The sequence below is a fragment of the Giraffa tippelskirchi genome, chromosome 3, assembly GCF_054371585.1.
Source record: "Giraffa tippelskirchi isolate mGirTip1 chromosome 3, T2T-mGirTip1v1.2.pri, whole genome shotgun sequence".
Lineage (NCBI taxonomy): Eukaryota > Metazoa > Chordata > Mammalia > Artiodactyla > Giraffidae > Giraffa > Giraffa tippelskirchi.
The window spans coordinates 4386-10000 of NC_137277.1; positions in this window are offsets into that span (position 1 = coordinate 4386).

The window sequence follows — 5615 nt, forward strand, 5'->3', positions numbered from 1 at the left end:
CTAACCCTAACCCTAACCCTAACCCTAACCCTAACCCTAACCCTAACCCTAACCCTAACCCTAACCCTAACCCTAACCCTAACCCTAACCCTAACCCTAACCCTAACCCTAACCCTAACCCTAACCCTAACCCTAACCCTAACCCTAACCCTAACCCTAACCCTAACCCTAACCCTAACCCTAACCCTAACCCTAACCCTAACCCTAACCCTAACCCTAACCCTAACCCTAACCCTAACCCTAACCCTAACCCTAACCCTAACCCTAACCCTAACCCTAACCCTAACCCTAACCCTAACCCTAACCCTAACCCTAACCCTAACCCTAACCCTAACCCTAACCCTAACCCTAACCCTAACCCTAACCCTAACCCTAACCCTAACCCTAACCCTAACCCTAACCCTAACCCTAACCCTAACCCTAACCCTAACCCTAACCCTAACCCTAACCCTAACCCTAACCCTAACCCTAACCCTAACCCTAACCCTAACCCTAACCCTAACCCTAACCCTAACCCTAACCCTAACCCTAACCCTAACCCTAACCCTAACCCTAACCCTAACCCTAACCCTAACCCTAACCCTAACCCTAACCCTAACCCTAACCCTAACCCTAACCCTAACCCTAACCCTAACCCTAACCCTAACCCTAACCCTAACCCTAACCCTAACCCTAACCCTAACCCTAACCCTAACCCTAACCCTAACCCTAACCCTAACCCTAACCCTAACCCTAACCCTAACCCTAACCCTAACCCTAACCCTAACCCTAACCCTAACCCTAACCCTAACCCTAACCCTAACCCTAACCCTAACCCTAACCCTAACCCTAACCCTAACCCTAACCCTAACCCTAACCCTAACCCTAACCCTAACCCTAACCCTAACCCTAACCCTAACCCTAACCCTAACCCTAACCCTAACCCTAACCCTAACCCTAACCCTAACCCTAACCCTAACCCTAACCCTAACCCTAACCCTAACCCTAACCCTAACCCTAACCCTAACCCTAACCCTAACCCTAACCCTAACCCTAACCCTAACCCTAACCCTAACCCTAACCCTAACCCTAACCCTAACCCTAACCCTAACCCTAACCCTAACCCTAACCCTAACCCTAACCCTAACCCTAACCCTAACCCTAACCCTAACCCTAACCCTAACCCTAACCCTAACCCTAACCCTAACCCTAACCCTAACCCTAACCCTAACCCTAACCCTAACCCTAACCCTAACCCTAACCCTAACCCTAACCCTAACCCTAACCCTAACCCTAACCCTAACCCTAACCCTAACCCTAACCCTAACCCTAACCCTAACCCTAACCCTAACCCTAACCCTAACCCTAACCCTAACCCTAACCCTAACCCTAACCCTAACCCTAACCCTAACCCTAACCCTAACCCTAACCCTAACCCTAACCCTAACCCTAACCCTAACCCTAACCCTAACCCTAACCCTAACCCTAACCCTAACCCTAACCCTAACCCTAACCCTAACCCTAACCCTAACCCTAACCCTAACCCTAACCCTAACCCTAACCCTAACCCTAACCCTAACCCTAACCCTAACCCTAACCCTAACCCTAACCCTAACCCTAACCCTAACCCTAACCCTAACCCTAACCCTAACCCTAACCCTAACCCTAACCCTAACCCTAACCCTAACCCTAACCCTAACCCTAACCCTAACCCTAACCCTAACCCTAACCCTAACCCTAACCCTAACCCTAACCCTAACCCTAACCCTAACCCTAACCCTAACCCTAACCCTAACCCTAACCCTAACCCTAACCCTAACCCTAACCCTAACCCTAACCCTAACCCTAACCCTAACCCTAACCCTAACCCTAACCCTAACCCTAACCCTAACCCTAACCCTAACCCTAACCCTAACCCTAACCCTAACCCTAACCCTAACCCTAACCCTAACCCTAACCCTAACCCTAACCCTAACCCTAACCCTAACCCTAACCCTAACCCTAACCCTAACCCTAACCCTAACCCTAACCCTAACCCTAACCCTAACCCTAACCCTAACCCTAACCCTAACCCTAACCCTAACCCTAACCCTAACCCTAACCCTAACCCTAACCCTAACCCTAACCCTAACCCTAACCCTAACCCTAACCCTAACCCTAACCCTAACCCTAACCCTAACCCTAACCCTAACCCTAACCCTAACCCTAACCCTAACCCTAACCCTAACCCTAACCCTAACCCTAACCCTAACCCTAACCCTAACCCTAACCCTAACCCTAACCCTAACCCTAACCCTAACCCTAACCCTAACCCTAACCCTAACCCTAACCCTAACCCTAACCCTAACCCTAACCCTAACCCTAACCCTAACCCTAACCCTAACCCTAACCCTAACCCTAACCCTAACCCTAACCCTAACCCTAACCCTAACCCTAACCCTAACCCTAACCCTAACCCTAACCCTAACCCTAACCCTAACCCTAACCCTAACCCTAACCCTAACCCTAACCCTAACCCTAACCCTAACCCTAACCCTAACCCTAACCCTAACCCTAACCCTAACCCTAACCCTAACCCTAACCCTAACCCTAACCCTAACCCTAACCCTAACCCTAACCCTAACCCTAACCCTAACCCTAACCCTAACCCTAACCCTAACCCTAACCCTAACCCTAACCCTAACCCTAACCCTAACCCTAACCCTAACCCTAACCCTAACCCTAACCCTAACCCTAACCCTAACCCTAACCCTAACCCTAACCCTAACCCTAACCCTAACCCTAACCCTAACCCTAACCCTAACCCTAACCCTAACCCTAACCCTAACCCTAACCCTAACCCTAACCCTAACCCTAACCCTAACCCTAACCCTAACCCTAACCCTAACCCTAACCCTAACCCTAACCCTAACCCTAACCCTAACCCTAACCCTAACCCTAACCCTAACCCTAACCCTAACCCTAACCCTAACCCTAACCCTAACCCTAACCCTAACCCTAACCCTAACCCTAACCCTAACCCTAACCCTAACCCTAACCCTAACCCTAACCCTAACCCTAACCCTAACCCTAACCCTAACCCTAACCCTAACCCTAACCCTAACCCTAACCCTAACCCTAACCCTAACCCTAACCCTAACCCTAACCCTAACCCTAACCCTAACCCTAACCCTAACCCTAACCCTAACCCTAACCCTAACCCTAACCCTAACCCTAACCCTAACCCTAACCCTAACCCTAACCCTAACCCTAACCCTAACCCTAACCCTAACCCTAACCCTAACCCTAACCCTAACCCTAACCCTAACCCTAACCCTAACCCTAACCCTAACCCTAACCCTAACCCTAACCCTAACCCTAACCCTAACCCTAACCCTAACCCTAACCCTAACCCTAACCCTAACCCTAACCCTAACCCTAACCCTAACCCTAACCCTAACCCTAACCCTAACCCTAACCCTAACCCTAACCCTAACCCTAACCCTAACCCTAACCCTAACCCTAACCCTAACCCTAACCCTAACCCTAACCCTAACCCTAACCCTAACCCTAACCCTAACCCTAACCCTAACCCTAACCCTAACCCTAACCCTAACCCGACACCCTAACCCTAACCCTAACCCTAACCCTAACCCGACACCCTAACCCTAACCCTAACCCTAACCCGACACCCTAACCCGACACCCTAACCCGACACCCTAACCCGACACCCTAACCCGACACCCTAACCCGACACCCTAACCCGACACCCTAACCCTAACCCGACACCCTAACCCTAACCCGACACCCTAACCCTAACCCGACACCCTAACCCTAACCCTAACCCTAACCCTAACCCGACACCCTAACCCTAACCCTAACCCGACACCCTAACCCTAACCCTAACCCTAACCCGACACCCTAACCCTAACCCGACACCCTAACCCTAACCCTAACCCGACACCCTAACCCTAACCCTAACCCGACACCCTAACCCTAACCCGACACCCTAACCCTAACCCTAACCCGACACCCTAACCCTAACCCGACACCCTAACCCTAACCCGACACCCTAACCCGACACCCTAACCCTAACCCGACACCCTAACCCTAACCCTAACCCGACACCCTAACCCTAACCCTAACCCGACACCCTAACCCGACACCCTAACCCTAACCCTAACCCTAACCCGACACCCTAACCCGACACCCTAACCCGACACCCTAACCCGACACCCTAACCCGACACCCTAACCCGACACCCTAACCCTAACCCTAACCCGACACCCTAACCCGACACCCTAACCCGACACCCTAACCCGACACCCTAACCCGACACCCTAACCCGACACCCTAACCCTAACCCGACACCCTAACCCTAACCCTAACCCGACACCCTAACCCTAACCCTAACCCTAACCCGACACCCTAACCCTAACCCGACACCCTAACCCTAACCCTAACCCTAACCCGACACCCTAACCCTAACCCGACACCCTAACCCGACACCCTAACCCTAACCCTAACCCTAACCCTAACCCTAACCCGACACCCTAACCCTAACCCGACACCCTAACCCTAACCCGACACCCTAACCCTAACCCTAACCCTAACCCTAACCCTAACCCTAACCCTAACCCTAACCCTAACCCGACACCCTAACCCTAACCCTAACCCGACACCCTAACCCTAACCCTAACCCTAAACCTAACCCGACACCCTAACCCGACACCCTAACCCTAACCCTAACCCTAACCCTAACCCTAACCCTAACCCTAACCCTAACCCTAACCCTAACCCTAACCCTAACCCTAACCCTAACCCTAACCCTAACCCTAACCCGACACCCTAACCCTAACCCTAACCCTAACCCTAACCCTAACCCTAACCCGACACCCTAACCCTAACCCGACACCCTAACCCTAACCCGACACCCTAACCCTAACCCTAACCCCAACCCTAACCCGACACCCTAACCCTAACCCGACACCCTAACCCTAACCCGACACCCTAACCCTAACCCTAACCCGACACCCTAACCCTAACCCTAACCCGACACCCTAACCCTAACCCGACACCCTAACCCTAACCCGACACCCTAACCCTAACCCGACACCCTAACCCTAACCCGACACCCTAACCCGACACCCTAACCCTAACCCTAACCCGACACCCTAACCCGACACCCTAACCCGACACCCTAACCCTAACCCTAACCCTAACCCTAACCCTAACCCTAACCCGACACCCTAACCCGACACCCTAACCCTAACCCTAACCCGACACCCTAACCCTAACCCTAACCCGACACCCTAACCCTAACCCTAACCCGACACCCTAACCCGACACCCTAACCCTAACCCGACACCCTAACCCTAACCCGACACCCTAACCCTAACCCTAACCCGACACCCTAACCCTAACCCGACACCCTAACCCTAACCCGACACCCTAACCCTAACCCGACACCCTAACCCTAACCCGACACCCTAACCCTAACCCTAACCCTAACCCTAACCCTAACCCTAACCCTAACCCTAACCCTAAACCTAACCCGACACCCTAACCCGACACCCTAACCCTAACCCGACACCCTAACCCGACACCCTAACCCTAACCCTAACCCTAACCCTAACCCTAACCCGACACCCTAACCC